General features: G+C 45.7%; 1 long non-coding RNA gene across 6 annotated transcripts in view; it reads right to left on the reverse strand.

Annotated features, from left to right (window-relative positions):
- LOC105497121 (uncharacterized) overlaps window positions 1-10224 on the reverse strand; it is a 51751-nt gene that overhangs the window by 24014 nt on the left and 17513 nt on the right. For all 6 annotated transcript variants that reach the window (XR_011617820.1, XR_011617818.1, XR_011617819.1 and 3 more), the window contains one exon: window positions 6371-6445. This is a non-coding gene — a long non-coding RNA (uncharacterized lncRNA). The remainder of the gene's footprint in view (window positions 1-6370; window positions 6446-10224) is intronic.

Genomic DNA, 10224 nt, shown 5'->3' on the forward strand with positions numbered 1-10224 from the left:
TTGAACTCCTGGGCTCAAGCAATTCTCCTGCCTCAGCCTCCCAGAGTGCTGGAACTATAGGTGTGAGCCACTGCACCCAGCCCAGGATCTTTTTTTTTTTTTTTTTGATCTGGCTACTAATTGCCCAGATGTCATCACTCCGTGAAAATTTTTTTAGTAAAACACTTGTGATGTGTTCCCTTTTCTACATGAATGTTACTCTTCAATCAAATTTACATTTATATTTTTATAAGATTATCCTTATTAGTATCTAGTTCTGATCTCCAAACCGTCAGCTTCCCCAGGTCAGGAACTGTACTATGTCCAGCCCTGTATTTTTAGAGCCCAGCCTTGGAACACAGCACATGAAGTGTACTCCAGTAAATCTTTGACATGACCTGAACTCCATCCAGGTGGGAACCACAAGGTTGGACTCTGATGAGGCCTCAAAAGTTACATTTCCAGCCCAGGCCTCTCTCCTAAGCTCTAATCTCCTATATTCTCCTGCACATCTCTCCCTGAATGACCTACAGGCTCCATGCTTTCAATGCACCCCAAACTGGACTCATCTTTCCTTAAGCGTGGTTGTCTTCCAGGTTCCCCATCCAGAGGGGTGAGGACTCCCATCTACAGTCATGGCACTTGGTACTCAATGCCTGGGTGTCTTAGTTTGTTTGGGTTACTGTAGCCAACTACCATAAACTGGGTGGCTTATAAACAATAGAAATTTATTTCTCACAGTTCTAGAGGCTAGAAAGTCCAAGATCAAGGGGCCAGCAGATTCCATGTCTGATGAGGGCTCATTTTCTGATTCACAGACAATGCCTTCTCGCTGTGTTCTCACATGGCGGAAAGGCAGGGAAGGGAGCTCTCTGAGGTCACTTTTATAAGGGCACTAATCTCATTCATGGGGGCTCCACCCTCATGACCTAATCACCTACCAAAGGTCCCACCTTCAAATACCATCACACTGGCGATTAGGCTTCAACATATGAATATGGGGGGACATAAGCATTCAGTCTATCTCATTGAGCAAGGACAGCATCACACCCCTGTGCCTGGTTCTAACCTGTCTAAAGACACAGTTTCTGGCCTACACTCATGGTTTCTTGTAAAACAGGCCTCCTGCCCTTCTCCAATCTCTCAGATCCCAATTTAGGTTCCTCTCTGCCTGTTCCTCTAAAAGATCACTGTTTGAACCACTTCCTGAAATCTGATGAGTTTATACCTTGTCCTCCTCCTCCCTTCTCCCGGCTCCTTCTCCTCTGGGGACTGTGAGCTCCACTGGCCACAGTATGAAATACCTCAAGGCCCAAATACAAGGTCTTCTCCAGTATGAAACATCCTTCAACTTTGCACTACCCTGGGACAAATCTGAAACTCCCTCCTCCGGGATCCCACAGGTTCCCATCCATCTCTCGACCACAGCTATATCCCAGGATCTAGAATCTGTTAAAACTGTCTTAACGAAGGCAGCAATTAAAATTTTCACTTCCTTCACAGTGGCCAAAAATTAGAAGCAACCCAAATGTCCATCAACTAATGAAGGAATAAACAAAATCTGGTATATTCCCGCAATGCAATATCATTCAGTCATTAAAAAAAGGACCGAAGTACGGATACATGCTACAACGTGTATGAACTTCAAAAACATCACCCAAGTGAAAGAAGTCAGACATTAAAGATCACGTATCATATGATTCCATTGATATGAAATGTCTAGAATAGGAAGTATATTTCTGGAGGCAGAAAGTAGATTGGTGGTTGCCAGGGGCTTCGAGGAGGGCAGTGACTGCTTAGTGAGTACACGCTTTCCTTTTGGAGCAATGAAAATGTTTAGAACCAAATAGAGGTTGTGGTTACACAACATTGTGCGTGTACTAAATGCCACTGAGTTGTTCATTTTAATATGGTTCATTGTATGTAATACAAATTTTACTTCAATAAAACATAATAATAATAATTTAAGCTTTCAAGGCAGACCTCCAGGATCTGAACACCTGTCTCACCACTGAACCTCCTGCTACTTCCATTTGCTTATCTGTTCAATGGGGATAATAGCACCACTTAGTTCATTGGTTCATCCTGAGAATTCAATGAATCAATGCTTGACAGAGTGGCTGATGCATGCCAAGTCCCCAGCTCTTGGGGGCTGGTCAAAGTGAACTCAGCCCCCGGCCAAATTCTTCAAGGTAATGATTTGATTCACTAAATGACCTACAGGTTTCCAGCTATATCCTTGTGGCACCAGGCTTCCTACTTGCGCCCTGATTACATGGGTGACCCTCTGGTCACAGGGAAAAGTGATGTGCAAGATAGCAAAAGATAAGTATAAAGTCTATTTTTTTTTTTTTTTGAGATAGAGTTTTTCACTCTAGTTGCCCAGGCTGGCCTGCAATGGAGTGATCTCAGCTCACTGCAACCTCTGCCTCCCAGATTCAAGCAATTCTCCTGCCTCAGCCTCCCAAGTAGCTGGGATTACAGGCGCCTGCCACCACACTCAGCTAATATTTTGTATTTTTAGTAGAGACGGGGTTTCACTATGTTGGCCAGGCTGGTCTTGAACTCCTGACCTTGGACGATCCGCCCACTCTGGCCTCTCAAAGTGCTAGGACTACAGGCGTGAGCCACCTCGCCCAGCCATATAAAGCCTATTTTAAGTCTCCATGGCCAGAGTTTTGTTTCACTTCTCCCTTTCCCTCTTCACCCATTCCTGTAAGTCACCAAGTTCCTGGCCTGTACGCTTCCCCTTACTCTCAGATCCAGGTCCCATCTTGACCTCTCTTCCCCAGAACATAACAAAAGCCTCTTCCCCAGCCTCTGGGCTCCAGTCTCACCCCACCCAGTCCATCACCAAAACCATCAGCAATGGGAGCTTTCTGATACTCACCTCTAACCCTGTATCTCTCTTTCTAAATATCCTCCCACACCTGCCCCTTTGCCTCAAGATGACGTTCTGACTCTAAGTGAGAGTTATTCAAGACTTTTCTCAGGCCAGGAACAGTGGCTCATGCCTGTAATCCCAGCACTTTGGGAGGCTGAGGCAGGAGGATTGCTTGAGGCCAGGAGTTAACACCAACCTGGACAACATAGAGAGACCCCGTTTCTACAAAAGCAAAGAACAATTAGGTGTGGTGGCATGTGCTTATAGTCCCAGCTACTTGGGAGGCTGAGGTGGGAGGATCCTCTGAGCCCAGGGGTTCAAGGTTATAGTGAGCTAGATCATGCCACTGTACTCCAGCCTAGGTAATAGAGTGAGACCTTGTCAAAAAAAAAAAAAAAAAAAAAAAAAAAAAAAAAAAAGGCTGGGTGCCGTGGCTCACACCTGTAATCCTAGCACTTTGGGAGGCTGACGTAGGCAGATCATAAGGTCAAGAGTTTGAGACCACTCTGGCCAACATGGTGAAACCCTGTCTCTACTAAAAATACAAAAATTAGCCAGGCATGGTGGCTTGCACCTGTCGTCCCAGCTACTTGGGAGGCTGAGGCAGGAGAATCGCTTGAACCTGGGAGGCAGGGGTTGCAGTGAGCTGAGATCACACCACTGCACTCCAGCCTGGGCGACAGAGCAAGACTCTTTCTCAAAAAAAAAAAAAAAAAAACAACTTTTTACAATCTCACCGTCAGCCACCAACCCTCACACATCTCAGCCTAGAGATCGTGTGTCCCTCTGTGCCTCTCCATGCTTCATACATGTGGTTCTGTCTCATTGCAATATTGTCCCCTGCCCTCCTCCTTTGCAGCACACACTCATCCTTTGAGAGCTGGTTCAAACATCACCTCCTCAGGTAAGCTGCATTGCCTACCCTCTCCCCTCTCCCAGCCCCTATACTTTCCCACAGCTTGGATTAGAGCAGAGTTTATCAACTGTTATTGGTACGTCAGTTCAGGTTCTAGACTTTGTGGCACAAAAGAATTTGAGAGGGAATCCAAAGTAAGAGTAGGCAAAGTAGTTTATTGCAAAGCGAAAGTACACCCTGAGAGGCAGAGGGAGGTAGAGACAGCCTCTGGCATCTCAAGGTAATTCCTTTTACGGGAGCTATACATACACATTCATAAAATATTGGCGAGTCAAGCATGAAAAGTAAGCACTCAGCATCTATGCGCTCTAACACGCACTGCACGTGTTATTAGCATATAAAATCTCCATGTAGGGGTGCGTTTTCTACTATTAAAATGAGGAAAAGGTCACTATAAGCGAAACCTTGAGCCTAGCTGCACATGCAGGACCCTGGAGAAGTTCCCAGCTTCACAGCAGGAATTTGCAGCTCTCAGCTTCTTGGGTTTTGGTGTTGATTGGCTGGAGATTGGGGAAACTACATCGTGAATAAGTAGCTTTTGTTCTCTTTCCCAGGCCATATTGAGTAACAGGAACTTGCAACCATCTGGTGGTCTGCTGGTATCCTGTAGGACTGTTTATCTTGCAAAAGAGTTAGGTCCCGACTCACTAGGGTGCAAGTCAAAGGAACCTGCTTGGAAAGGGATCCACGGGGCTTCGCATAAGAAGACAAGTCAGTATGGCCTCCTAACCTTACTTACCCTGCCTCACAACCTCAACGCTATTCATAATCTGGCATTTGGGGCTGAATAATTCTTTGGTGGTGGTGGTTAGGCGAGGGTGTGGCAGGCCACGTCTCCCTAATGGCTGAACAGGCAGGCCTCCATAACAACTGTCTCAGCACTGATTGAGTGGTTAAGTTAAATATTAAAAGCTGACAGAGCCAGTGCCCTCATACAAAGGCTGGAATGTAACAAAAGCCCACGAAGAGTTTTGCCCAGGCCTTTTCTGGGCCTTGAGCATGACAAGATAATGAAGGAATTCTTGACAGGACCTGTTTAGGATTAAACAAGTTTTATTGGAGGTCTGAAGAAACTCCTCAAGCCTCCACAAATGAGTTTATTGGGGGGTCTGAAGGAACTCCCCAAACCTCCATGATTTAGCAGGAGACAAGATAAGGGTAATCACCCCAGCACCTGGACCCATTTATGAGGAAAGACAGAGACCCTCTCATATTGTTTTATACTCAGTACCTGTTTTAAGAAAAAACAATGAAGTAAAACCAAAGACAGGCAGCCCAGTGCCAGGCCCGAAACCAGGCCCAGGTCTGCCTGGCCTAAACCCAGTAGTTAAAAATCAACTCATGACTTAGAAACCGATGTTCCTGACATTGTATGGAAGAACATTGTGAAACTCCCTGCCCTGCCCTGTTCTGTTTCACTCTGACCACCGGTGCATGCAGCCCCTGTCACATACCCCCTGCTTGTTCAAATCAATCATGACCCTTTCATGTAAAATCTTCAGTGTTGTGAGCCCTTAAAAGGGACAGAAATTGTGCACTCGGAGAGCTCGGATTTTAAGGCAGTAGCTTGCCGACGCTCCCAGCTGAATAAAGCCCTTCCTTCTACCACTCGGCGTCTGAGAGGTTTTGTCAGCAGCTCGTCCTGCTACATTTAGATTAAGTAAATTTACGGAGGCTCCACAGGAAGATCTTCAGGACTGAGATCTTAGTTATGGATTGGAATAAGTTAATCGCTTACGTCTTTAGATGAATGCACACTTACCTGTAGACAAATAGCTTACAAGGTACAGGAGCTCTGGAAAACTTTGTAATTTTGAGTTGGTCTGGCAATATTTTCCAGGTCTTCTCCCTGTACCCAGTTACAGAAATAAACTCCCTTCTCTCCCAGTTCACCTGTATCTTGTCATTGGGCTAAGAGAACTCTTGTTCCCTGACCCTTGGTTTGGTCTGGGAACAAGAGTGCATCGTGAGATGTTGAGCAGCATCTCTGGGTTGTAGGTTGTACACACAAGATGTCAGTAGCTCCCCTAGCCCAGTTTTGACAACCAAAAAGGACTCCAGACATTTTCAGGTGTCTATCAGGGCACAAAAAAGCACCCAATTGAGAAACACTGAATTACAGCCCTCCTCCTCTGTATTCACGTACTTGAACAAAATGAACTTTCTCTAGTTCTTCTTTTCAAGAAAAGAAACTGCCAATTTCTTCTTCTTCTTTCTTCTCCTTCTCCTTCTCCTTCTTCTTTTTTTTTTTTTTTTTTTTTTTGAGATGGAATCTGGCTCCACAGCCCAGGCTGGAATGCACTGGCATGATCTTGGCTCACTGCAATCTCTGCCTTCCGGGTTCAAGCAATTCTCCTGTCTCAGCCTCCCAAGTAGCTGGGACTGCAGGCGCCTGCCACCACGCCCGGCTAATTTTTGTATTTTTAGTAGAGACGGGGTTTCACCTTGTTGATCAGGCTGGTCTCGAACTCCTGACCTCAGGTGATCCACCCGCCTACGCCTCCCAAAGTGTTGGGATTATAGGCGTGAGCCACGGATCACAGCCCCAAATCAGTTTCTAACAAAGAGCAACCTGCAAGCTGGGAGCTTACCTGAGTGAATGAGGGCAGGAACTAAGAACTAGACATTTTCAAGATGGCCGCTCCCTTCTCTGTCAGACACGTGTGCTGTAAGGAGCAGACAAGATGGCACCAATCAACTGGAAAGGCCATTTGCATAAAAAGATTAGGGTGGGGATACCATCCTTCCTTGTGCGATATGTGAACATTATACCTGATCAAACCAATCTATGAGCCTTATATGAATCAGACGCCACCTCCTCAAACCGGACTATAAAATTCGCAGCATTGGGACGGGCGTGATGGCTCAAGCCTGTAATCCCAGCACTTTGGGAGGCCGAGACGGGCGGATCACGAGGTCAGGAGATCGAGACCATCCTGGCTAACACGGTGAAACCCCGTCTCTACTAAAAAATACAAAAAACTAGCCGGGCGAGGTGGCGGGCGCCTGTAGTCCCAGCTACTCGGGAGGCTGAGGCAGGAGAATGGCATAAACCCTGGAGGCGGAGCTTGCAGTGAGCTGAGATCCGGCCTCTGCACTCCAGCCTGGGGACAGAGTGAGACTCCGTCTCAAAAAAAAAAAAAAAAAAAAAATATTCGCAGTGTTCACCACCAGGTAGTCTTTTTCTCCGTTCCAAGACCCCTTCCTCTATAGAGGAAGCAGTTTCTCTTTCTTTTCTCTTCTACCTATTAAACCTCCACTCCTAAAATCCTCGTGCGTTTCCATGTCCTAAATTTCCCTGGCATGTGCCAGCGGAACCCCAGGTTTATACCCCAGGCAACCTAGCTGCTTCAGTGCCCCCAGGAATATCAAAAGGAAGAAGATACAGTCCCTGGCTCATATGAAAAGATAAACTCGGGCATATTAAAATTTTAAAGAGCTTATTGGAGCTGATATTCATGAACCTAGAAGTGCCAGACCACCTAGTGGGCACACAAGGAAAACTTTTATAAGGTGTTCCTGAAATCAAAACGAAGAAAATAGTTTCACCTGGTTGAAGGAGAACAGTAGCCTTAAAGTTTGTAATTAGAGGTCAACTGGCGGTTTCTGATTGGTAAAGTATCTACTCAGAGGTTAGTAGGCAGTTTCGATTGGTTAAGCCTAAGTTTCATTTTTCTAGGATACGACCATTCACTTCGAGTTAGGTTCCAATTTGCTTACTTGGAAACCAAGGTCTTGGAGCCATCTCAGCCTAATGGCTTCCCAATTAGTTATTTTGATAATTGGGAGAGCTCAAGTTCATGGGGTAAGGTTTGGGAAAGGGACAGAAATAGGTAACTTACTAAAACACAGTATGATAAGGTTCCTATAAAGATGGCAAGGGATATAAATTATGAGGATAATTATGGCCTAGGGTCTGGGGACCCAAGGGCAAGAGCTTTCCGGGATGGGAAATAAGTTAGAAAAGGCTTCTCAGAGGAAGCTCCTTTCTAACTGCACCTTGAAGGGAAAGCAAGAGCCGGCCAAGCAGAGAAGAGAAGAAAAGCAGTTTTGAAAGAAATCAGGCACATTCCTCAGCCCCGGGCTCAACACAAACAGGCCCAGTACAAACACATCCCACCATATATCTCTCAACTTCCTGAGCCCAGTACAAACACCATATATCTCTCAACTTCCTGAGCCCAGTACAAACACCATATATCTCTCAACTTCCTGAGCCCAGTACAAACATATCCCACCATATATCTCTCAATTTCCTGACAAACACCACCTGGAAAATCCCCGATAAGGACACAGCGTTTGAGGTTTTACTGAAAGCGCGGGAACCAATAGAAAAACTACTAAATGTATAACTTAAAATGTAAACCAATTGTAGTGCTGTAACCAAAAGAATTCCCTTATTCCTCTGTAACTTTACGTATCTTATTTACATCGGGCTATAAAAGGCAAGCACTCGCATTGTTCGGGGCCCTCTTGTATGCTGTGGAATGGAGGGACCAAGTTCGAACTTGCAGTAAAAGATCCTTGCCGCTTGGCTTTGACTCTGGACTCTGGTGGTCTTCTTTGGGGAACAAATGGTCTGGGCATTACAGTTTAAGTATTGATAATTTCAGTTACAAAGCAAGGAGGTAGAAGAGGGCCTGGCAGATGTTTGGGTGATAGCAGTCAGTCTGCCACAGCTACGGTAAAGGGAACAAAGTCAGGTCCCCTCTCGGGAAGTCTATCTGGGGCCTGCTCTGCAAGGACCATGCGGTAAGGCCCTGGAGGGTGAACATCATCCTTCAGTCTGTCACATAAAAAAAAAAAAAAAAGCACATAAATAAAGCAAGATTTTATCCAAAACAATTTTTCCAATAAAGGGAGAAGAACCTTTGCAGGAGTGGAAGGGGAACTACTGCAACAGGGAGGCGGTGACTGTTGTAATAGGCAGTGGAGGTCTCCTATGTACCACAAAATAAAACCAAAAAGTGAGCTTCTATTCTAGTGGCACAGTCAAACTAAGGGAGGAGACTACCCCTCATATCATCTTATGCCCAGTTTCTGCCTCCAAAGAAAGAAGAAGTAAAAACTAAAAGGCAGAAATGAAATTCACAAGCAGACAGCCCGGCACCACACCCTGGGCCTCCTAGTTAAAGATCGACCCCTGACCTAATCGGTTATGTTATCTATAGATTACAGACATTGTATGGAAATGCACTGTGAAAATCCCTATCTTGTTTTGTTCCGATCTAATTACCAGTGCATGCAGCCCCCAGTCACGTACCCCATGCTTGCTCAATCAATCATGACTCTCTCACATGCACCCCCCTAGAGTTGTGAGCCCTTAAAAGGGACAGGAATTGCTCACTCGGGGGGCTCAGCTCTTGAGACAGAAGTCTTGCCGATGCCCCCGCCCGAATAAACCCCTTCCTTCTGTAACTCGGCATCTGAGGAGTTTTGTCTGCGGCTCGTCCTGCTACAAAACCATAAACCAAAGTATCATTAGCAAATGATATTTAGCAAAGAGTGTTTTTGTTACAGAAAGGGGTTCTGATCCAGACCCCAAGAGAGGGTTCTTGGAGCTCACGCAAGAAAGAATTCAGGGCTATTTCATAGAGTAACGTGAAAGCAAGTTTATTAAGAAAGTAAAAGAATAAAAGAATGATTACTCCATAGACAGAGCAGCCCAGAGGGCTGCCAGTTGCCCATTTTTATGGTTATTTCTTGATGACATGCTAAACAAGGGGTGAATTATTCATGCCTCCCCTTTTTAGACCATATAAGGTAACTTCCTGACGTTGCCATGGCATTTGTGAAGCGTCCGGGTGTTGGTAGGAGTGTAGCAGTGAGGATGACCAGAGGTCACTCTCGTTGTCATTTTGGTTTTGGTGGTGTTTGGCTGGCTTTTTTTTTTTTTTTTTCCTTTTGAAACAGAGTCACACTCTGTTGCCCAGACTGGAGTGCAGTGGTGCGATCTCGGCTCACTGCAACCTCCACCTCACGGGGTCAAGTGATTTTCCTGCCTCAGCCTCCCAAGTAGCTGGGGTTACAGGTGCCTGTCACCACGCCCAGCTAATTTTTGTATTTTTAATAGACAGGGTTTCGCCGTGTTAGCAGGCTGTTCTCAAACCCCTGACCTCAGGTGATCCGCCTGCGTCGGCCTCCCAAAGTGTTGGGATTACAGGCGTGAGTCACCACACCCAGCCTTGGCTGGCTTCTTTACTGCAACCTGTTTTATCAGCAAGGTCTTTATGACTTGTATCTTGTGCTGATCGCCTAAATCATCCTGTAACTTAGAATGCCTTAGACCTCTGGGAATGCAGCCCAATAGGTCTCAGGCTCATTTTACCCAGCTCCTATTCAAGATGGAGTTGCTCTACCTCAAATGCCTCTGTCATTTTGAAAGCGTAATGGGTAAAAAAAGTGCGTGACGGATAAAGTGTGAGAAAAAAATAAATAGGGTTAA

Source organism: Macaca nemestrina, chromosome 20 (assembly GCF_043159975.1).
Source record: "Macaca nemestrina isolate mMacNem1 chromosome 20, mMacNem.hap1, whole genome shotgun sequence".
NCBI classification, from domain to species: Eukaryota; Metazoa; Chordata; class Mammalia; order Primates; family Cercopithecidae; genus Macaca; species Macaca nemestrina.